This window comes from Notolepis coatsorum, assembly GCF_963971535.1.
Source record: "Notolepis coatsorum genome assembly, chromosome: 4".
Classification (NCBI taxonomy): domain Eukaryota; kingdom Metazoa; phylum Chordata; class Actinopteri; order Aulopiformes; family Paralepididae; genus Notolepis; species Notolepis coatsorum.
The window spans coordinates 138,573,000-138,599,183 of NC_140168.1; positions in this window are offsets into that span (position 1 = coordinate 138,573,000).

The window sequence follows — 26,184 nt, forward strand, 5'->3', positions numbered from 1 at the left end:
ACCCATATTAGTCGATTAATCGGTCGAAAGGAGCTGTAGTCGACTTCCAACCTCTTAGTGGAATACATAAAAAAAAAATTATAATATATATATATTTTTATCATTTTTTCCAAAAGAAAAGAGGCCTCTAACGCTAATGGCACGCATACCAGAGGTTAACTGCCTACGAAAACAGGCACAGAGGCACTGAAAGAGGATTTCACCCATCTAATGAACACACTAGACTAGACAAATATCAAGATGTATCCATCAGTGGACCAATTGCATGCTTTTGCAGAGGACAAGAAGCCTTCAGTCGACTCCTTCAGACATTAAGCACACCCACAGCCCCCACAGAGGACAAGAAGTCTTCAGTCGACTCCTTCAGACATTAAGTACCCCCCACAGCCCAAATGGAATGACACAAAAAATATATATATTATTGTGCCACATGCCGTGTTGCTCTCATTTTGTCTTGTGTTGTAAATGCAGCACACTATTCCTTCAGTAGTGTGTTCTGCCCCCCCCCCCCCCCCCCCCATTTGCCATAATTGAGCAGCCCTAGCTTGAACTTTGAAAGTGCATACTTTATCAACTTATCACATGTTTTGTATGATTTCTCTTTGTAACAACACACGATTTCAGGCTAAGGTGATTCAATCGGAAGCCTAACGATCTGCTCGCAAACCAGTTGCAGGCCAATCAGGAATACCAAACATGTTATAATTTAGGACCTGCTCAGAGGTCTCTCTCTCCTCTCAAACATGTTCTTCATCTTGTAGTGCGTGTGTGTGTGGGAACCGTAGAACAGAACCCAAGAGTTGAACAGTTGGCAGTAGTAGAAAGCCAGTCATGTTAAAATGCAGGGGAGACCTTGATGGTAATGGAGCACCCAGGGCGGCTTTGCAACTCGCACGTGTCGCTGAGATTCAAGAGAAAACCCTAAATTCTCAAATTTCTCAGTGGTACTGGCATCTACTATCAAAACTCATCCGTAGAAGGAACTATCTTCCTGTGTTGTTTGGCTCCAACACAACAGCAGGTGGCACTGACCCAGGAGATGGAGGGCCCAGCAGTAGGCGTAGAAACATTCTTCCAGCGCTCTGGAGAACGGGGCCTCTGGAGACAGGGAGTAGTCTACAGACAGGATTGGGGCGCTCAGAGCCTTGGACCAGTTCTATGATGTGAGAGAGTAGATTAAAAGACGAGAAATTCGTGAATTGCAACAGATTCAAAGAAGAGAGAGTGTACCTAGTCCTAGAATACTATGAGGCGACAAAACGAAAAGGGCGGTAGAATAAGAATTTATGTTGATGGAGCAAATAGTAAATACTGAGCCATAAGCTTTACACATTTATTTCACCATGGTAGAGCATTTTCCTTTTTATGACTATGGGTCCTCAGAGTGACCAATGTTGGTAACAGGGATATATTCTAGGCGTGTATATATACAGTACTATATGCAAGGAACTACAAATGTTACACCACATTTAATTATTACTTCAATGTACCAGTAGTAATTGCTGAAAAACAACTATTGAAGATGAAATTAACTGAGATTAAAACTGTTAAAACACTATCCCTGCACAGTTAAACTGTTAACACTGCACCTCATGGGATCTGGAGGTCTGAGCCACAAAGCCCCCTCCGTGGAAGTGAATGAGCAGCCAGGGGGACGGAAGCAGCTTCTGTGGCCTGTGGATCCGGGACAGAGAGATGGGTGGAGGCTCCGTAGGAGAGAAGGCCAGGAGCTCCTCACTGTCCTAACAAGGATGAACATGAACAATGTTGAATAATAATAAATAAATAGCAATAACACAAATAAATAAAAACAACTATTTTAGCAGCAATTAGCAGGAGTCCAAGCATTGCGCATATAGGGGTTTTGGTATGAAGCATTATGGCATTTTGGCATTGAGCATTATGGCATTGGATATTATGGCATTGGCCATTATAGCATTTTGAAATATGGTATTAAGCACTGGGATTGGACATTATGCATTAAGGCATTAACACTGGCATTGGACATTATGCGTTAAGATATTAAACACTGACTGGCATTGGGCATTATGCATTAAGCACTATGGCACTCTGATTGATTGAAAACTTTATTAGATTGTAGAATGGGTACAATACAGTATGGCTCAATACACACAATTGTTAAGGGGATGCAGACCAGAGAAAGACTTTCATCTCATTTACATCACGGTCCCCCATTTTCAAATCATAATGGCAACCCCCATATCAAATCCAGCCAATTCATGCGACAGTTCAGCTCAGGGCAGAGAGAAAGACCCTGTTTCTGATGAAAGACATGTTTTCATGTACAAAAACAGAGTGATAAACTTCATAATTGATCGTCGGTACCAGCATAATAAAGTTTCATCTCACTGGATCTAGGTAGCCAGGTAGCTAAATGGCCCGCGACGGTGGTTGAACAACACTTTTTTTCACTGGTAGTTTGTGGAAATGAACCAGCTTTCCTCTCTTTCACACGGTAAAATAGTTTGAACAACCAGGAGCAATACAAAAAGAACCACCGCGGTCCCGTTGTTTGTAGGCAATGTTGCATTTACTGACACTCCATGTTGCATCTACCCAGCAGGAGCCAGACAGCTAACAGCTAACGTTACTAGCTATATTAGCAGCAGGCACGTATGCGTGTAAAAACGCATAACCATGTAAAAACGAACACTGCACTACTCCGCTGGCGTTTGCAATCGAAATCATAGATACAACATAATATCCACCATCGACTTTATCATGCATTACTCACGTAGTATTGTCCTTAACGATGCAGAGAGACACGCTGATACAGATAATTGCAATGGAGGACGTTGCAGCACAGCCAGGTGCATTCTGGGAGGCGGGGCACAGGTGTAGTGCATTCTGGGAGGCGCCCGCCCAGGGTCTGGACAAGTCTCAACATGTCTCCTAATCATGCATTATATAGTTGCCCCCAATACGCAGGTGCAGAACGGGTACTGATTGATTGATTGATTGATTGAAAACTTTATTAACAGATTGCAGAATGGGTACAATACAGTACAGCTCAATACACACAATTGTTAAGGGGATGCAGACCAGAGAAAGACTTTCGTCTTGTTTACATCAGGGTCCCCCATTTTCAATTCATCAGGACATACATCGTCATCATCATTTATTTATTCGTACATGGAATTACCACAGTCCAACAGTACATATAATTCACCAAATACCATGGCCGAAAGGAACAGGAAGAAGAAAAAATCTTCTACACCTGCCCCTACACACACACAACACACCAATAGACTTATTGTGTAAAACAAACAGAATATGCATTTTGCAAAAATGGAAACATCAACACAACCAAATTAAATCAACATAAATAAACCCATTTTGTGTATCTATCAGCAAACTACATATTTCGGTTCATTCATTTACACACACACACACACACACACACACACACACACGCACACACACACACACACACACACACACACACACACACACACATACATGACATACAGATAGACAGTACTGCTACATCTATACATTTATGAAACCGTACATTAGGTGGGGTGGGGTGGGGGGGGCTGTACATTGGAGGTGGTTGGGTGGGTGGGGTGGAGGGGTTGGGTAGGTTGGGTATAGGAGGGGTCGGTGGACACTGTACAACTGTATACAAGCACATTGGAATATTGACAAATAGGGTAGGGCGTTCCACATTGATGTGGCATAATTGCGAAACATGTTTAGTCCCTGATTGAGCCGAATCTGGGTACCAGGCCCATTGCATGTTGCTGTACTCTGTCGTCTCTAAGCCATCCTAGGTTGTCAAAGTGGGCAGGGGTGAGGTGGGTTCTAGGAGTAAGGTCAAGCATGTAGTCTGACCAGTTTGTTTTGAGATGTTTGTGTAGCAGGGTGGATTATCCCTATGAACTTTCACCAGGTAGGGGGAACGCAGCATGCAGATCTGAGTCCAACTGAATCCCTGACTTTAGTGCAGGAGTAGAGTGGAGCTTTAGCAGAGTGGTGGATGGGGCCTATAGGATTTACTAACCTAGGGGTAGTGAGCTGGTCCTTCTTGCCCTCCAGGGCGACTCGCAGTAATTCCCCACACACCCACACTTCTCCTAATACTACCCGCACCCTCCCACACCTGGTGGCAGTAGTGATAGATGATATACTTTCTCCCCAAAGCAGTACCTTTCCTTGCTGATGAGCAGAGACCTGTCCCAATGATATAGGCTCCCCTGTTAGGGAAGTTTAGGCTGCAGAGGACTATGATGGTCCAGTTCTACACTGCCATCATCCAGTCCATCCTCACCCTCTCCATCATCACCTGGTTCCCTGCAGCCACGGTCAGGGACAAGGCTGCAGCGGGTGATACGATCAGCGGAGAGTGTGATCGGCTGCCCCCTTCCCTCCCTCGAGTCCCTACATTCCTCCAGGGCCTTGAGGAGGGCGAGGAAGATCATGGCAGACCCCGCCCACCCGGGTCACGACCTCTTCACCATGCTTTTCACCCTAGCAACCACCTAGAAACACCCTAGCAACCACATATAACACCCTAGCAACCACCTAGAAACACCCTAGCAACCACCTAGAAACACCCTAGCAACCACATATAACACCCTAGCAACCACCTAGAAACAACCTAGCGGGGGTGCTCCAGTAGCACACCATGTTACCGCGCTGCGTCGCGGGACTCCGTGCTGCGTCACGGATCTGGTTGACTCCGAGTTCGATTCCCGGACTCGCCGTCATTTGCCGAATGTCTCCCCCTGCTCTCTCTCCCGTTTCACCCTACAACTGTCGGTCATGCTTGACCAGAAAAGTGATAAACGCTAAAAAATAAAGTTTAAAAAAAAGAAACAACCTAGCAACCATATATAACACCCTAGCAACCACCTAGAAACACCCTAGCAACCACTTATAACACCCTAGCAACCACCTAGAAACACCCTAGCAACCACTTATAACACCCTAGCAACCACCTAGAAACACCCTAGCAACCATATATAACACCCTAGCAACCACCTAGAAACACCCTAGCAACCACTTATAACACCCTAGCAACCACCTAGAAACACCCTAGCAACCACTTATAACACCCTAGCAACCACCTAGAAACACCCTAGCAACCACCCATAACACCCTAGCAACCACCTAGAAACACCCTAGCAACCACCTAGAAACACCCTAGCAACCACTTATAACACCCTAGCAACCACCTAGAAACACCCTAGCAACCACCCATAACACCCTAGCAACCACCTAGAAACACCCTAGCAACCACCTAGAAACACCCTAGCAACCACTTATAACACCCTAGCAACCACTAGAAACACCCTAGCAACCACCCATAACACCCTAGCAACCACCTAGAAACACCCTAGCAACCACTTATAACACCCTAGCAACCATAGAAACACCCTAGCAACCACCTAGAAACACCCTAGCAACCAGCTATAACACCCTAGCAACCACCTAGAAACACCCTAGCAACCACTTATAACACCCTAGCAACCATAGAAACACCCTAGCAACCACTTATAACACCCTAGCAACCACCTAGAAACAACCTAGCAACCATATATAACACCCTAGCAACCACCTAGAAACACCCTAGCAACCACTTATAACACCCTAGCAACCACCTAGAAACACCCTAGCAACCACTTATAACACCCTAGCAACCACCTAGAAACACCCTAGCAACCATATATAACACCCTAGCAACCACCTAGAAACACCCTAGCAACCACTTATAACACCCTAGCAACCACCTAGAAACACCCTAGCAACCACTTATAACACCCTAGCAACCACCTAGAAACACCCTAGCAACCACCCATAACACCCTAGCAACCACCTAGAAACACCCTAGCAACCACCTAGAAACACCCTAGCAACCACTTATAACACCCTAGCAACCACCTAGAAACACCCTAGCAACCACCCATAACACCCTAGCAACCACCTAGAAACACCCTAGCAACCACCTAGAAACACCCTAGCAACCACTTATAACACCCTAGCAACCATAGAAACACCCTAGCAACCACCTAGAAACACCCTAGCAACCAGCTATAACACCCTAGCAACCACCTAGAAACACCCTAGCAACCACTTATAACACCCTAGCAACCATAGAAACACCCTAGCAACCACTTATAACACCCTAGCAACCACCTAGAAACACCCTAGCAACCACCCATAACACCCTAGCAACCACCTAGAAACACCCTAGCAACCACTTATAACACCTTATTGTGAAATAAGAATAATATAATGTGATATGTTGATATGCTATTGTGAGATTACAACATCTGATGTGATATGACAGAGAAAGACTTTTGTCTTGTTTTTTTTAATAAAATTACAATATATTATTGTGAAATAATAAATAAATTATGTGAAATATTCATATGCTACTGTGAGATTACAAAATGTGATGTGATATTACAGAGGATTTTGATTGCAATATTTTATTGTGAAATAATAAATAAATTATGTGAAATATTCATATGCTACTGTGAGATTACAACATTTGATGTGATATTACAGAGGATTTTGATTGCGGTATCTTATTGTGAAATAAGAATAATATAATGTGATATGTTGATACTGTATGCTATTGTGAGATTACAACATCTGATGTGATATTACAGAGAAAGACTTTCGTCTTGTTTTGTATAAAATTACAATATTTTATTGTGAAATAAGAATAATATAATGTGATATGTTGATATGCTACTGTGAGATTACAACATCTGATGTGATATTACAGTGGATTTTGATTGCAATATTTTATTGTGAAATAATAAATAAATTACGTGAAATATTCATATGCTACTGTGAGATTACAACATCTGATGTGATATTACAGAGGATTTTGATTGCGGTATCTTATTGTGAAATAAGAATAATATAATGTGATATGTTGATATGCTATTGTGAGATTACAACATCTGATGTGATATTACAGAGAAAGACTTTCGTCTTGTTTTGTATAAAATTACAATATTTGATTGTGAAATAAGAATAATATAATGTGATATGTTGATATGCTACTGTGAGATTACAACATCTGATGTGATATTACAGTGGATTTTGATTGCAATATTTTATTGTGAAATAATAAATAAATTACGTGAAATATTCATATGCTACTGTGAGATTACAACATCTGATGTGATATTACAGAGGATTTTGATTGCGGTATCTTATTGTGAAATAAGAATAATATAATGTGATATGTTGATATGCTACTGTGAGATTACAACATCTGATGTGATATTACAGTGGATTTTGATTGCAATATTTTATTGTGAAATAATAAATAAATTACGTGAAATATTCATATGCTACTGTGAGATTACAACATCTGATGTGATATTACAGAGGATTTTGATTGCTGTATCTTATTGTGAAATAAGAATAATATAATGTGATATGTTGATATGCTACTGTGAGATTACAACATCTGATGTGATATTACAGTGGATTTTGATTGCAATATTTTATTGTGAAATAATAAATAAATTACGTGAAATATTCATATGCTACTGTGAGATTACAACATCTGATGTGATATTACAGAGGATTTTGATTGCGGTATCTTATTGTGAAATAAGAATAATATAATGTGATATGTTGATATGCTATTGTGAGATTACAACATCTGATGTGATATTACAGAGAAAGACTTTCGTCTTGTTTTGTATAAAATTACAATATTTGATTGTGAAATAAGAATAATATAATGTGATAAATTGATATGCTATTGTGAGATTACAACATCTGATGTGATATTACAGAGAAAGACTTTCGTCTTGTTTTGTATAAAATTACAATATTTTATTGTGAAATAAGAATAATATAATGTGATATGTTGATATGCTACTGTGAGATTACAACATCTGATGTGATATTACAGTGGATTTTGATTGCAATATTTTATTGTGAAATAATAAATAAATTACGTGAAATATTCATATGCTACTGTGAGATTACAACATCTGATGTGATATTACAGAGGATTTTGATTGCGGTATCTTATTGTGAAATAAGAATAATATAATGTGATATGTTGATATGCTACTGTGAGATTACAACATCTGATGTGATATTACAGTGGATTTTGATTGCAATATTTTATTGTGAAATAATAAATAAATTACGTGAAATATTCATATGCTACTGTGAGATTACAACATCTGATGTGATATTACAGAGGATTTTGATTGCTGTATCTTATTGTGAAATAAGAATAATATAATGTGATATGTTGATATGCTACTGTGAGATTACAACATCTGATGTGATATTACAGTGGATTTTGATTGCAATATTTTATTGTGAAATAATAAATAAATTACGTGAAATATTCATATGCTACTGTGAGATTACAACATCTGATGTGATATTACAGAGGATTTTGATTGCGGTATCTTATTGTGAAATAAGAATAATATAATGTGATATGTTGATATGCTATTGTGAGATTACAACATCTGATGTGATATTACAGAGAAAGACTTTCGTCTTGTTTTGTATAAAATTACAATATTTGATTGTGAAATAAGAATAATATAATGTGATAAATTGATATGCTATTGTGAGATTACAACATCTGATGTGATATTACAGAGAAAGACTTTCGTCTTGTTTTGTATAAAATTACAATATTTTATTGTGAAATAAGAATAATATAATGTGATAAATTGATATGCTATTGTGAGATTACAACATCTGATGTCATATTACAGAGAAACACTTTCGTCTTGTTTTGTATAAAATTGCAATATCTTATTGTGAAATAAGAATAATATAATGTGATATGTTGATATGCTACTGTGAGATTACAACATCTGATGTGATATTACAGAGGATTTTGATTGCAATATTTTATTGTGAAATAATAAATAAAGTACGTGAAATATTCATATGCTACTGTGAGATTACAACATCTGATGTGATATTACAGAGGATTTTGATTGCGGTATCTTATTGTGAAATAAGAATAATATAATGTGATATGTTGGTATGCTATTGTGAGATTACAACATCTGATGTGATATTACAGAGGATTTTGATTGCGGTATTTTATTGTGAAATAAGAATAATATAATGTGAAATCAAAAGATACTGTCTTTTTTACATGTATTTGTTGGGATATTACAGGAGGCCTTAATTACAATATGTTACTGTAAGATAATACTGTTAAATGTTGTGAAATGCTGGTTACTTTTTACAGTGTAGGGCGTTCCACATTGATGTGGCATAATTGCAAAACGTGTTTAGTCCCTTGTTTGAGCCGAAGCTGGGTTTAACATGATTTGTGGAGCTCCCTCTGGTGTTGTGATCGTGGTATTCACTGACCTTTGGGAAGTATTTTGACATGTACATGGGTGCCTTGGTCGTGTAGTGTATCTTGTAGACCAGGCCCATTGCAAGTTGCTGTACTCTGTCGTGTCGTCTACTCTAAGCCATCCTAGGTTGTCAAAGTGGGCAGGGGTGAGGTGGGTTCTAGGAGTCAGGTCAAACAGTAGTCTGACTAGTTTGTTTTGAGATGTTTGTAAATAGGTTTTTAGTGCCTTTGAGGTGCATTGGTACCATGAGGTGCAAGCATAGTCGTAGTACCCTTGAATGAGTGCTCCTGCCAGAGTCTTCAGGGTATTCTTGTTTACCAGAGAGGAGATCCGGTACAAGAATCTAGTTTGTTGGTTGAATTTATTTTATTACATTGGATGCCATTTTGTCACAGGAAAGATTTGCCTCTAGGATGGAACCTAGGTATGTAATTTCATCTTTCCTTGTGACAATATTGTCACCCACTGTAACTGAGAAGCCGTCGGTCTTGCTGAGTTTGTTATTTGATCCGAAGAGAATGGACTCTGTTTTACCCAGGTGTAATGATAGTTTGTTATCAGCAAGCCAGGTGCAGATTCTGCCAAGTTCTGAGCTGAGGGTTTTTTCAACCTGTAACTTGTTCTTGTCAGAGACCAGCAGGGCTGAGTCATCCGCGAACAAGAACAAGTTGCAGTCACAAGCTGACGACATGTCATTTGCATAAATTAGGAACAGTAGCGGTCCTAGTATGCTTCCTTGTGGAACACCACAGCTCACTGTGAGGGGGGGGGGGGGGGATAGAGTACCGTTTACCTCCACCATCTGTTTTCTCCCCTCAAGTTAGGATTGCATCCAGCTCACTGATAAACTATCAAAACCAATTGCTATTAGCTTGTCAATCAGAATGGAGTGATTGACAGTGTCGAAGGCCTTTTGTAGGTCCAGCATGACCATGCCGCAGTATTTGCCCGCGTCCACCTCTTGTTTGATGTGGTCGTTCAAATAGAGAAGGCATGTATGTGTCAGTGGAGTGGGATGTTCTGAAGCCAGATTGGAATTCGTAGATTAGATTTTTTTCCGCTAAGTACTTTTCGACCTGTTCATAGACTATTTTCTCCATGACTTTCGAGATGGATGTGAGAATAGAAACAGGGCGGTAGTTGCCTGGGTCTAATTTGCTGCCCTTTTTGTGCAGAGGGGTCACTCTCACAATTTTGAAGTCCTTGGGGACGTGTCCCTGTTTTATGGAGAGGTTTATTATGTGTGTGATGACTGGGGTGATTGCGGCTGCTGAGTCTCTGAGGAATTTGGAGGGGATGTTATCATGGCCAGTGGCCTTGTTAGGTTGGAGGGCACTCAGTTTTTTGAGTACCTCATCTCACCATTTTGAGTTTGAAGTCGTCTTTGTGGACCCCTAGGTTTTTGTAGTATGCTACTATGTGTTCTACCCCATAATGCCCTGAGTGGGAGGGTAGTTTATTTACCAGTGTTGTGACTATGTTTGTGAAGAAAATGTTTAAGTAATTGGCTACATCCAGCTTGTCTGTGATGAGCGTGTTGTCCGTCTTTATGTTTATGTTTGAGAATCTGGTTTTAAGTTTTTTACTGCAGCCTAGTTGATTATTGAGTAGTTTCCAAAGTTCACGTGGTTTGTTTTTGTTTTCCTCAGTTTTGTCATTGATGATTTTGTATTAAATTTTTTTTACAAGTGGGGACCACCCCCGAGTTGAGTGAGGAGTTGATGGTTGCAGTTAGGAATGGGAGGATGTCTGGTGCTATGGTCTGGAGGAGTGGGGAGGGTAGCTGGTCCAGCTGGCATGTAGTCGGACGGTTCGACGTTACCAGTGTCAGGGTCTCGGCTTCGGTAATGGGAGAGAAAGATGACAGAGTGAAGGATGAGGTTCTCGATTCAGCATTTGGAATGGGTGGGGGTTGGGAGAAGGAGCTGCGGATGTTCTCCACTTTTTCCTCAAAGAAGATCGCAAAGTCTTCGGCAGAGAAAGATGAGGGAGGAGGGGGTGGGGGGGGGAGTGAGGAGGGAGGACATGGTAGCATGCAGTTTGCGAAGATTCTTGGCAGAGGCCTCGATCCTATGGTGAAATAAAGAAGCTTTGGCATTAGTAATGGTTTTGGAGAATGTTAACAAGAGGTTGTGATATGTGTCCATGTTAGCAGTGAGGCGTGACTTTCTATACTTCCTCTCAGCCGCTCTCAGGACCTGTCTTTGTTCTCTCACTGGATCTGTCAGCCATGGACCGGGTGGGGAACGGCGGGCAGGTTTCTCAACGAGGGGACAGAGCTTGTCGAAGGAGGTTGCAAGGGCTGAGAGGAGGGTTAATTTAATTTATTTTAGGTCAACTTCATTTGATTTTGATATTATTTTCTACTATCAGCTATATCTTTTAGTTCTTATCTGTCAAATTGTATTGTACTGTCTTTTATAATTTTGACCGCCAATTGTATTGTTGTATGTGGATGTTTGTTTGTAAATCAAGAAACTGAAAATTAAAATTTAAGTATAAAAAAAAAGATAGTTGGGTGGAGGTTGCCATCTCTGTGGAGAGAGCAGAGAAGGTGTCACTCAAAGGTAGAGCAAAGGTAGAGCGGATAGTATAAGGTGCGGTATGCATAAGCATTAGAAATACAATATTGTGTTCCTATGATACAGTCAGTTGTGCGTTGGTCATGGGACGGGGTTGCACACCATTCCACCAGCCGCAGGAGCGTCGTTTTGGTATGGCAAAGTATGGCACTCGCCATACATTGGCAAATGTATATATATATATATATATATATAGAAAAAATAAAAGAATAATTTTTTTTCTAAATTACAAATTAAAATGTTGATTTAGAATTCGAATGTCAACATTATGAACGAAGCTTCGAAGCTTCGAACTATTCGGTACAGCCCTAGCATGTTTTGATACTGTCAATTATCTCACTTTTACTAGGTGACTTTTACTGTGATATGATATGATATTTTCATTTATAATGCGCCCCCCAGCCAATTTTTACATCGGTCCGGGGCGCAGCCCGGGGGGAAAAATAATACGGATAAATGGACAGGACAAAGAAAACAGGGAACTAGGCAGACGGACAGACAGAGAACATAAGAACACCTCAGACACACAGCACAACAGCAAAGTAACTCAGTGATCATCCAGAGCGAAAAGGTGGGTTTTAAGCAAGGCCTTGAATGTCTGTATGGTGTTGGCAGACTTGATGTTGAGAGGGAGCTTATTCCACAGTGTCGGTGCCAACACTGCAAAGGCCCATGATGCCTCAGGTGAAACACATTTGAAGGTGTGGAAGGTGTTGGCAGACTTGATGTTGAGGGGGAGCTTATTCCACAGTGTCGGCGTCATCACTGCAAAGGCCCGGAAACCCTTTGTCACCAGTTTGGCCCCCGGGACCCTCAGACACAGTTGGTCATTCAATCTGAGGGACCTGGAGCTGACGGGTTGGACCAAGAGTTCCTCAATGTAGGCCGGAGCGAGACCATTGACGGCTTTGTAGGTGAATAGCAGAATTTGTAAGTTGATTCTCTTCCTCACTGGGAGCCAGTGGAGAGAGACAAGGACTGGGGAGATCCAGAATGGTCCCTCATTCTGGTGCCTGAGACCACTACGTGACTAACTCAAATATGCCGCCAGAAAGAAAAAAAGGAAAATGGACATACAAGTTTCAAGTTTCAAGTTTCTTTAATAGTTGTCATAAAGAAGTACAGAATACTTTTATACAAAATGCTTCTTACTGTTACGCTCCAGAGACTGTGCTAGACAAGATAAGTATGAAATAAAATAAAGTAGCATGTAAAAAGAAGTAAAAATAAAGGTCCCAGTGTTCAGTATAGACATATGTACAATGTTCGATGCAGACTAGAAGTAACTGAGTTACCATACAATATACAATATACTATGCAATATACTAATATACAATACTATATAGTGCAAAGCAGAAATGGGATGAGGTACAATTTAGGTACAATTTACAGTAAGGTGTACGAGTTGTAGTGCAAATCCTTTACCAATAAATATAAAGTGTGTTTAGATGATCTAAAGTGTGGAGAGTGGGTGCTGCAGTGTGTTGTTTGTTTAAAGTGAGTGTGTGCGTGTGGATGTGTGTGCTGTGTGCATTTGATGGTTGTTGCATAGTGTTTATTGTTCGTTGAGCAGCCTGATGGCCTGGGGATAGAAGTTTTTACGGAAGTTTTTTAGTCAAAGGGCAGCAGAGACAAGTGATACAGGGACACTGGTAAGGTATTACAATGGCTTAGTGATTATAACAGTGCAGTTCAGCATTCAGTAACCCATACTTTTTGTGAACGTGTTTTTGATACTACATTCTGTTGAACATACACCTCAGAACCGTACCTAAGGAAAATTGGCTCAATTGCAAGAAAAATAATAGACAGTTATGATATTACATTCTGCTCAGCATAATTTGTATGCAAAATATTGTGGTTCCCTGCTTTAGTCTGTTGACACATTTCTATACTAAATTCTTTTGTAGTCCTGTGTCATACCTAAATGTCATATAAGTGAATTGTATAGAAACAACTCACCAAAAGTGACTATTGCACAACTGATTTAACAAAAAGAAATTCACCCACCATCCCTCCTTGCCATACGTTGGCTTTTACTGAAATGACGCCACTGCCACCAGGTCTGTGAGCAGGAGCACGCACATGCACAGAAGAATGCGCTGCACTCAACTCATGCGCCAACTCGCCAAGTACACACCTGGCTACTTTGCATAACAATAGCTCAGGTTGTCAGGTGTGTTCAAATACGCCCTCAGATCACAAACTTGTGAATGAAATGTGTTACATTCCATTCCTAGAGGATAAAATCACCAACGCACCACTGGATACAGTTATTACAAGTTGTTTCATTTATTTCATTTCAAAAGGCTTCAGCTACACTGTTGTGTATGCTGTATAGAAGGAATCACAGGATAACTTTGCTATTTTGAACCTTAGCCCCTATATTCTGTGTGCCGTGTACCCGACACATATAGACCATAATTTCACTGATCTGTTCAGTATTGAGGTACAATTTCCCTGCAGGCCCTCACTGGGCTACAATAACAGACAATGAGCCATCCTAAATCCTTTGCAAAAACAACGATAAATGTGCTCTTCCGAGACAGGAAGCTCAGGGTGTGTTCCTACCTCAGTCCGCTGTGAAATGTATCACACTCCGTGTTTACGTGTATGATCTGTAGGACGACCGGCCAAAGGAGAAACCTGTGAACAGTGTTTTTTTTAGCTTCAAGACTGTTTATTATTCCCACAACCGTGGACTGAACATTCACGCCCCATTCCTGTTATAAATTATTATGAATAGACTGTGTTACAAATAGTTCTACTTTAGGCTACTAGCTAGTAAACTCCAACGTGAGGTCAGGTTTGTGATCAGCTGCTTCTCAAGGGGCTGTAGAAAGGGGCTGATCACAAACGTGTCAGGTACTGCAACTAGAGTCGCACGTCCAAAATAGCGTAATGTGATGTTTTATAAAAATAATAATAATAGATTTAATTTATATGGCACACTTTAAACTCAGTGAGCTCTCAAGGTGCTTCACAGCAGAAGGGAAACAAAATAAAAAATGTAATAAAAAGGTTTAAAACAAGAAAACATTTCAAATAAATAAAATAAAATAAAATAAAATAAAATAAAATAAAATAAAATAAAATAAAATAAAATAAAATAAAAATAAAATAAAATAAAATAAAATAAAATAAAATAAAATAAAATAAAATAAAATAAAATAAAATAAAATAATAAAAAATAATAAAATAAAATAAAATAAAATAAACGAGCAGATAAAAAAACAGGCCCTATTGGAAGGCAGAGCCAAACAAATGAGTTTTAAGGCTGGCCTTGAAGGCAGCAATGGAGACTGAGGCCTTGATGGACTCCACAGGCACGGCCCCAGTGTGGAACAGGCACGGTGCCCCATGGTCGACAGCCTGGTGTGTGGGATGGTGAGGAGGTTTTATCCATATTGTGTTATTCCTGTGGTCTAAGACAGTTCAATAATATTAGTGGTCATGAACAACTAGACTCTGGAGCTGCTCCATAGACAATGAATTGTGAAATATGTTATAGATGACACTGAGAGACACCCAGGAGAATGTTCTGAGTATATGATGTTATCGATGACACTGAGAGACACCCAGGAGAATGATCTGAGTATATGATGGTATATAGATGACACTGAAAGACACCCAGGAGAATGTTCTGAGTATATGATGGTATATTATGACACTGAGAGACACCCAGGAGAATGTTCTGAGTATATGATGGTATAGATGACACTGAGAGACACCCATGAGAATGTTCTGAGTATATGATGGTATAGATCAGCGGTTCTCAACAGGGGTTCCCCGGCACACAGGGGTTCCGCGGAGAGCTGCCAGGGGTTCCGCGAGATGCCTGGCAATGTCCTTTAAAAATATAGAATGACAACAGTCTTATTTTGAAAATCCTATAGCGGGTCTCATTTCTGCCCACGTGCAGCTCCAGCTAAATAACTAGGCTCCGAAAGCTAGCAACATTTAGGTCATTATGATACTCTTATTTTGAAACTCCGTGGTGTCGTGACTCATATCCGCTCTACAGCACACAGCCAATAAGGATGCATCTCAACACAGCAGGCTGAGCAGTGAGCTTAGCGTCTCTCAGCTCAGCAGTGTAGTAGCGTACTCTGGATCTGGAACGCGGACATTGAAACACAGCAAGGATAGTGTTTTTGCGACCCAAAACAAATCCCTGCTGTTTTATTCCGCAACGGGTCAAATGCATATAACATGCTTTGCAATCCTTGCCATTCCTTTGTGGCCACGTTGTGTTTAAGACCGGAATTAATGTCCCTTTAGCATAAGCTAACAACAAGCCCTGTTCAGAGCGACAGAGAACAGCAGGGTGGGGACTTGGAAGGAGGACTGGGAAGGAGGGGGGGGGGGCATTCTCCCTCTATGTGTGTGCGTTTGAAAATATATGATGAAGTCAGACTACTATATTATATTGATAGTAAATGTACTGAGGGTGGACAGACAGATTATGTTGATATTTAAACATAAAAAATACAATACATAATAAATGTATCCATGATCATCATGCAACATAAAACAATTGCAGGAACGGTTTGGGAGAGGAAGGTGTTTTAGGTTGCGTGTTCCAAAAAATGTACTTAAAGTTTAAAGCTCAATATATCAAAACGTGGCACTTTATAGTGAACAGGCACTTTATAGTGAATCCAAATTATTTTTTGGATTACAGAAAATTATCCCTAAAGTGCTATCTGATGCAGCTGCACTGTTTTCCATGAAAATACCATATTTGGATAAGTTTGACCATTTCTAAAAATCTGAAAATCATTAAGTCACTCTGGATAAAAAAAGACTTTACAGACAACATTGAGACAAAGCTTCCTGACACATCTCCATCCAAACTCTTGGAAGAACTCATTGAAATCTCATCTGATACCACCTGGAGAGCTAGTTTCAGAGTGTGGTGCTGAGTACCAAGTATCTCATGATGCTGCAGTTAAGGTGTTGATACCATTCAGCCCCACATATCTGTGTGAAGCTGGCTTTTCATCCATGACAGCTCTGAAAACAAAATATAGGGCCAAGTTGAGCCTTGATGATGACATGCGTGTTGCCTTGTCAAAGATCTCCCCACGTATTGACCGTATTATTAGCCAGCAGCAGCGGACCTCGCATTGAGCTAGAAATGTCCACTGAGTGAACGAGTGCTTATTTTCTGTATTTATTTATATTTTTTGAGAAATGGTAACTTGGTGATCCTTTTCTGTATTTAAAAAAAATACATGATTTTCTGTTTTTGAGAAATTGTCAAACTTATCCAAATATGCTATTTTTATGGAGAACAGTGCAGCTGCAACAGATAGCACTTTAGTGATCCTTTTCTGTATTAAAAAAAAAATACATGATTTTCAGTTTTTTCTTAAATAAACATTATTTTGAAAGCAAGCACTTTTGTCATCAGATTCAGACAACTTTATTGATCCCGCGTGGGGCAATTCATATTTGCAGATTCACCAACAAGCAACAAAGACAAACAAACAACAAAACATCTCAACGACAGCACGGCAAATAAAGAATCATTGTATCATCATTGTAGCAAAAAAGACAGGACCGAAAAAGTCTTTATCGTATGTAGGGGTGCCCTGGAATATTTTATTGAACACAGGGGTGCCTTGGCAGCAGAAAGGTTGAGAACCCCTGGTATAGATGACACTGAGAGACACCCATGAGAATGTTTTGAGTATATGATGTTATAGATGACACTGAGAGACACCCAGGAGAATGTTCTGAGTATATGATGTTATAGATGATTGATTAATTGATTGAAAACTTTATTAACAGATTGCAGAATGGGTACAGTACAGTACAGTACAGCTCAATACATACAATTGTTAAGGGGATGCAGACCAGAGAAAGACTTTCGTCTTGTTTACATCAGGGTCCCCCATTTTCAATTCATCAGAAGGGGTGGGTGGGTGGGGGACACTGTACAACTGTACAAGCAAAACTGTACATTGGAATATTGACAAAACCATACTTGGTCATTTACTGTACATTGGAGGGGGTTGGGTTAGGACATTTACAGGGGCCAGTTTCGAATTGCAGTCTCCCGTAGGTGTCCTTTGAGAGTGTTTTTGAAAGTGGGTAGTTTTGTTTTTTTTTGTTTTTATTAAGGATCCCCATTAGCTGGTGCCATGGCTCCCAGCTAGTCTTCCTGGGGTCCACACAACACAATACATAAAACAGTTAATGCATAGATCAATACAAAAGATAAAAACAAGGATTTAGTATATAGCAAAATAAGATACTTTCACAGATGCTATAGATAGAAATAAAAAACAACACAATTAACTAAAAACATACAATAAATATCCATTTTTAAAGATACAAAATGAGAACTTGTAGGCTAATAGGCAAAAACCCATACACAAATGCAATACACATTAAGGCAACAACTGTAATTGAGATTTGAGTTGTTTTTTTAAATCGATTTACTAAAAGTGTAGAGATAACTAGGTAGGTTGTTCCAGAGTGTTATGCACCTATAAATAAAAGACAGCTTTAAAGCATTGGTTCTAGGACGAGGGAGTACAAACTGACCATTTCTGGCCCCTCTTGTATTATGGTCTTGTATAGAGCTTCTGTAAACAAGTTACTCAAACACAAAATATGGAGTCTTGCTGTTAATGACTGATTTACACAATACAAGTGAGTTAGACGATAACCTTTTTTCAACTGTGAGCCAGGAGAGACCAGCATGCATACGGTTGACATTGGACCTTAGTGAGCAACCCAAAGCCAACCGTGCTGCCCTGTTCTGGACTACCTGTAGTCTCCTGATCTCACCTTTGGTGGCAGATGACCAGATCACCGAACAATAATCAACATGACACAGGACTAGACTCTGAATAATCTGACGTAGAAGAGGACGATCAACAAAAGAAGCACATTTTCTAACAATGCCTACAGCTCTTCCCATCTTTGAGACAATGTTAGTGATGTGGTTTGACCAAGATAGAGTACTATCCAGTGTCACTCCCAGGAGCTTAATGCTTTCAACTTGCTTAACGATGGAGTTACATGAATTTAAAATAAGCTTTGGGTTACAAGACAACCCATGCCTCGATCCAAACACCATGCTTTTTGTCTTAGAGATGTTCAGTACAAGCCTGTTAGCTACTATCCAATCATTCACATCATTAAGTTTTCTGCTTAGGACTTCATTTGTGAGGTTTTGCCCGCTGCTCACTACCTTTTCTCTGTCTTCTTTAAGCCTACTGTTAGGAATTCCCTATTCTCTGTCTTCTTTAAGCCTACTGTTAGGAATTCCCTACTCACTCTCTCTAGCCCCCACCCTCTCGTTCCTTACCCTTAGTGGCCACACCTGTTTGATATTCTATTATCTCTCGCACCTGTGATGGCAGGCTAATTAGTCCCCCTGTGGGCTTTAAATACCAGGGCGCTTCCCCTCGTGTTGGCGTGGGGTCGTGTTGTATTCATGCCGAGTCATATTCTCTAACATCTAGACTCTTTCGGGAGATCCTCTGGTCTACCAATGCTGTAAGATGGATCTCTCCAGTCACCAGCGCGCAACGCGCATCTTCAAGGGCCTTGGCCACCTGTCGCCGTTTGCCTGGAGGGAGACATTGTACTGCGCTCTCTAATTCTCTACGGGAGGTATTCCAGTGTTCCACTCCAGACCAGCGCGCCAGATGCGCTCAAGCCTTCGCCACCTGCCGCCATTTGCCTGGAGGGAGACACTGTACTGCGCTCTCTAATCCTCTACGGGAGGTATTCCAGTGTTCCACTTCAGACCTTCGAGCTTGGCACGCTCCTCCGTACCAGCGCACAGACGCGCATCTTCCAGACCTTCGAGCTTGGCACGCTCCTCCGTACCAGCGCACTGACGCGCATCTTCCAGACCTTCGAGCTTGGCACGCTCCTCCGTACCAGCGCACTGACGCGCATCTTCCAGACCTTCGAGCTTGGCACGCTCCTCCGTACCAGCGCACAGACGCGCATCTTCCAGACCTTCGAGCTTGGCACGCTCTCCAGACCTCAGCGCGCCGACGCGCATCTTCCAGACCTTCGTGCTTGGCACACTCCTCCTCGCAGACGCACCCCGAGGCGTCTCTCTGTTCCGACGCGCACACCAAGGTGTGGCGCGCACTCTGTTCCTCGGCTCCGACAGTGGCTACCCGGTGGACGACATCCTCGCCACCGCCACTGTTCCAGCTCCCTGTTCCGACACGCACACCAAGGTGTGGCGCGCACTCTGTTCCTCGGCTCCGACAGTGGCTACCCGGTGGACGACATCCTCGCCACCGCCACTGTTCCAGCTCCCTGTTCCGACGCGCACACCAAGGTGTGGCGCGCACCCTGTTCCTCGGCTCCGACAGTGGCTACCCGGTGGACGACATCCTCGCCACCGCCACTGTTCCAGCTCCCTGTTCCGACGCGCACACCAAGGTGTGGCGCGCACTCTGTTCCTCGGCTCCGACAGTGGCTACCCGGTGGACGACATCCTCGCCACCGCCACTGTTCCAGCTCCCTGTTCCGACGCGCACACCAAGGTGTGGCGCGCACTCTGTTCCTCGGCTCCGACAGCGGCTACCCGGTGGACGATGCCCTCGTCACCGCCACTGTTCCAGCACTCTGTTCCTCGGCTCCGACAGCGGCTACCCGGTGGACGATGCCCTCGTCACCGCCGCTGTTCCAGCGCTCTGTTCCTCGGCTCGGACAGCCAGCCACCCGGTGGCGATGCCCTCGCCCCGTTGCTGTCCCTGTACCTTTACGCATACGCCTGGGTGAGTTTTGATTGTGATGTCACTCACTCAGCGTAATGCTTTTTGCCCCCGTTCCCGTTGCTGTCCCTGTACCTTTACGCATACGCCTGGGTGAGTTTTGATTGTGATGTCACTCACTCAGCGTAATGCTTTGCCCCCGTTCCCGCTGCTGTCCCTGTACCTTTACGCATACGCCTGGGTGAGTTTTGATTGTGATGTCACTCACTCAGCGTAATGCCCCTTGCCCTCGTCCCGCTGCTGTTCCCCAGCGTATTGCCTCCTTTAGTTCTCCCCCTTCTAGTTCCACCTAGTTCCTGGTCCCAAGTTCTCCCCTTCTAGTTCCACCTAGTTCCCCACTCTGTTTTTGTTCTCTCGTGGATATTATTTTGGACATTCCATCTCCCACTGTGTGTTTGTTCACACGAAGATAGTATTTACTTTGTTACTTTGTCATTTGGACTGTTCTGCATCTGCTCTGTTTTTTCCCTTTGAATATTAACCCTCTCCTCTGTTCTGCAGAGCGGCCCAGATGTTTTCCCACCAGTCCCCAGTTCCTCCCTGTCCCCAGCCCGCCTCCGCGGGCCTCTGTTCCCTCTGTCACCAGAACCTGGCCCTCTGTTCCCCAGAACCTGTTCCCTAGTTTCTCCTAGTCCCTAGTCCTCTATCCCTAGTTCTCCTAGTCCCTAGTCCTCTATCCCTAGCTCTCCTAGTCCCTAGTCCTCTGTCCCAAGGCGTTCCCTTAACCTTCCCAAGGCGTTCCCTTAACCTTCCCAAGGCGTTCCCTTAACCTTCCCTTAGGCGTTCCCTTTACCTTCCCATAGTGTTCCCTTTACCTGCCCTCCTCTTCAAGGCACTTTACCTTCCCCTCTTGTGTTATTCCAGTGTTTTGTGTTTTCTCCCTTAAAGGGACAGTGCCCTTTTTCCCTGTTCTAAATAAATATCTGTTTCTTGGCAAACCATCATACCTGTCTTGTGTTGTGCGATTGGGGTCGGTTACAAACCAAACAGTACGACCCCACCAAGTCTACGACCCCAGCCAGCACAGACTGTGTATGTTGAGTTTGCCTTTTTTTTTCTTGTCCCCTCTAGCTCCCCTGTTTAGCCCAGTTTAGCTTCCTTGTTAGTCCTGTTTAGCTCCCTTGTTAGTCTCCCCGGTTAGCTCCCCTGTTTGCTTCCCGTTTTGCCCTGTTTGATCCCCCTGTAGCTAGCCATGCCCTGGCGGCTAACCCAGTCCCTCAGCAGAGCCCCGGTCTGCTAGCTTGGCCCCGGCTGTTAGCACAGCCTCTATGTTAATGCAGCCTTGCAGCTGGCATAGGCCCTGTAGCTAGCCAGTCCCAAGCAGCTAACCCGGTCCCTCTGCATGGCCTCCACTTTTTTGTGTAGTTTATCCCACTGCTAGGACTGCCCTTTCAGCTAGCAAGGTCAGTTTTTCTCACACAGCTAGGACTGTCCTTCCAGCTAGCTTGTGCTCTCATGCTGGTCCAGCCCTGTCTGCCAGCCTAGCTCCGGCAGCTAGCGCAGCCTCTATGTTGATGTAGCAGTACAGCTAGCATAGGCCCTGTAGCTATCAGTGCCCTGGCAGCTACCCTTTCCCTCTGCTAGCCTGGCTCCGGCAGCTTGCGCAGCCTCTATGTTGATGTAGCAGTACAGCTAGCATAGGCCCTGTAGCTATCAGTGCCCTGGCAGCTAACCTTCCCTCTGCTAGCCCTTTCCCGGTGCTTCCATGGTTACCCCTTAGCTACCCTGCTTGCCCCTCAGTTCCTCTAGACCAGTTGCTCTAGACCAGTTCTCTAGACCCAGTTCCTCTAGACCAGTTCCTCTAGACCAGTTCTCTAGACCAGTTCTCTAAACCAGTTCTCTAGACCAGTTCTCTTGCCCAGTTCGCTAGACTAGTTCTCTAGACCCAGTTCCTCTAGACCAGTTGCCCCTCTGCTACCCTAGTTACCCCTCGGCGACCCTGTTTCTTTTGCTAGCCCCACTCTTGTGGTGGCTTCCCCTACTGGCTTGGCCAGTGCCTTTGTTTTTGTCTTGTTTTGCCCCCTGCCACTCTGTCTGTATTTGTTTTGGGTCGCCGGGTGGCTCCCGTTGGAGGGGGGGATACTGTGAGGTTTTGCCCGCTGCTCACTACCTTTTCTCTGTCTTCTTTAAGCCTACTGTTAGGAATTCCCTATTCTCTGTCTTCTTTAAGCCTACTGTTAGGAATTCCCTACTCACTCTCTCTAGCCCCCACCCTCTCGTTCCTTACCCTTAGTGGCCACACCTGTTTGATATTCTATTATCTCTCGCACCTGTGATGGCAGGCTAATTAGTCCCCCTGTGGGCTTTAAATACCAGGGCGCTTCCCCTCGTGTTGGCGTGGGGTCGTGTTGTATTCATGCCGAGTCATATTCTCTAACATCTAGACTCTTTCGGGAGATCCTCTGGTCTACCAATGCTGTAAGATGGATCTCTCCAGTCACCAGCGCGCAACGCGCATCTTCAAGGGCCTTGGCCACCTGTCGCCGTTTGCCTGGAGGGAGACATTGTACTGCGCTCTCTAATTCTCTACGGGAGGTATTCCAGTGTTCCACTCCAGACCAGCGCGCCAGATGCGCTCAAGCCTTCGCCACCTGCCGCCATTTGCCTGGAGGGAGACACTGTACTGCGCTCTCTAATCCTCTACGGGAGGTATTCCAGTGTTCCACTTCAGACCTTCGAGCTTGGCACGCTCCTCCGTACCAGCGCACAGACGCGCATCTTCCAGACCTTCGAGCTTGGCACGCTCCTCCGTACCAGCGCACTGACGCGCATCTTCCAGACCTTCGAGCTTGGCACGCTCCTCCGTACCAGCGCACTGACGCGCATCTTCCAGACCTTCGAGCTTGGCACGCTCCTCCGTACCAGCGCACAGACGCGCATCTTCCAGACCTTCGAGCTTGGCACGCTCTCCAGACCTCAGCGCGCCGACGCGCATCTTCCAGACCTTCGTGCTTGGCACACTCCTCCTCGCAGACGCACCCCGAGGCGTCTCTCTGTTCCGACGCGCACACCAAGGTGTGGCGCGCACTCTGTTCCTCGGCTCCGACAGTGGCTACCCGGTGGACGACATCCTCGCCACCGCCACTGTTCCAGCTCCCTGTTCCGACGCGCACACCAAGGTGTGGCGCGCACTCTGTTCCTCGGCTCCGACAGTGGCTACCCGGTGGACGACATCCTCGCCACCGCCACTGTTCCAGCTCCCTGTTCCGACGCGCACACCAAGGTGTGGCGCGCACCCTGTTCCTCGGCTCCGACAGTGGCTACCCGGTGGACGACATCCTCGCCACCGCCACTGTTCCAGCTCCCTGTTCCGACGCGCACACCAAGGTGTGGCGCGCACTCTGTTCCTCGGCTCCGACAGTGGCTACCCGGTGGACGACATCCTCGCCACCGCCACTGTTCCAGCTCCCTGTTCCGACGCGCACACCAAGGTGTGGCGCGCACTCTGTTCCTCGGCTCCGACAGCGGCTACCCGGTGGACGATGCCCTCGTCACCGCCACTGTTCCAGCACTCTGTTCCTCGGCTCCGACAGCGGCTACCCGGTGGACGATGCCCTCGTCACCGCCGCTGTTCCAGCGCTCTGTTCCTCGGCTCGGACAGCCAGCCACCCGGTGGCGATGCCCTCGCCCCGTTGCTGTCCCTGTACCTTTACGCATACGCCTGGGTGAGTTTTGATTGTGATGTCACTCACTCAGCGTAATGCTTTTTGCCCCCGTTCCCGTTGCTGTCCCTGTACCTTTACGCATACGCCTGGGTGAGTTTTGATTGTGATGTCACTCACTCAGCGTAATGCTTTGCCCCCGTTCCCGCTGCTGTCCCTGTACCTTTACGCATACGCCTGGGTGAGTTTTGATTGTGATGTCACTCACTCAGCGTAATGCCCTTTGCCCTCGTCCCGCTGCTGTTCCCCAGCGTATTGCCTCCTTTAGTTCTCCCCCTTCTAGTCCCACCTAGTTCCTGGTCCCAAGTTCTCCCCTTCTAGTTCCACCTAGTTCCCCACTCTGTTTTTGTTCTCTCGTGGATATTATTTTGGACATTCCATCTCCCACTGTGTGTTTGTTCACACGAAGATAGTATTTACTTTGTTACTTTGTCATTTGGACTGTTCTGCATCTGCTCTGTTTTTTCCCTTTGAATATTAACCCTCTCCTCTGTTCTGCAGAGCGGCCCAGATGTTTTCCCACCAGTCCCCAGTTCCTCCCTGTCCCCAGCCCGCCTCCGCGGGCCTCTGTTCCCTCTGTCACCAGAACCTGGCCCTCTGTTCCCCAGAACCTGTTCCCTAGTTTCTCCTAGTCCCTAGTCCTCTATCCCTAGTTCTCCTAGTCCCTAGTCCTCTATCCCTAGCTCTCCTAGTCCCTAGTCCTCTGTCCCAAGGCGTTCCCTTAACCTTCCCAAGGCGTTCCCTTAACCTTCCCAAGGCGTTCCCTTAACCTTCCCTTAGGCGTTCCCTTTACCTTCCCATAGTGTTCCCTTTACCTGCCCTCCTCTTCAAGGCACTTTACCTTCCCCTCTTGTGTTATTCCAGTGTTTTGTGTTTTCTCCCTTAAAGGGACAGTGCCCTTTTTCCCTGTTCTAAATAAATATCTGTTTCTTGGCAAACCATCATACCTGTCTTGTGTTGTGCGATTGGGGTCGGTTACAAACCATAACATCATTAAACATACCATTTGATGGAGAAGCATAATACAAGGTGGAATCATCTGCATATTGAACCAATTTGGCATTCTTAGTAGCCCACGGTAGGTCATTGGTGAACACTGAGTAGAGCAGGGGCCCTAGGGAGCTCCCCTGTGGAACACCCCACTCCAAACTTCTACTACTAGATAGGCTGCCATGTAGTGATTCACATTCCTTTACAGCTTTGGGTAGGTCGTTCCACATTGATGTGGCATAATTGCGAAACGTGTTTAGTCCCTTGTTTGAGCCGAATCTGGGTTTAACATGATTTGTGGAGCTCCCTCTGGTGTTGTGATCGTGGTATTCACTGACCTTTGGGAAGTATTTTAACATGTACATGGGTACCTTGGTCGTGCAGTGTATCTTGTAGACCAGGCCCATTGCAAGTTGCTGTACTCTGTCGTCTACTCTAAGCCATCCTAGGTTGTCAAAGTGGGCAGGGGTGAGGTGGGTTCTAGGAGTAAGGTCAAGCAGTAGTCTGACCAGTTTGTTTTGAGATGTTTGTAATTTAGTTTTTAGCGCCTTTGAGGTGCTTTGGTACCATGAGGTGCAAGCATAGTCGTAGTACCCTTGAATGAGTGCTCCTGCCAGAGTCTTCAGGGTATTCTTGTTTACCAGTGAGGAGATCCGGTACAAGAATCGAGTTTGTTGGTTGACTTTTTTTATTACATTGGATGCCATTTTGGCACAGGAAAGATTTGCCTCTAGGATGGAACCCAGGTAGGTAATTTCTTCTTTCCTTGTGACAATATTGTCACCCACTGTAACTGAGAAGCCGTCGGTCTTGCTGAGTTTGTTATTTGAACCGGAGAGAATGGACTCTG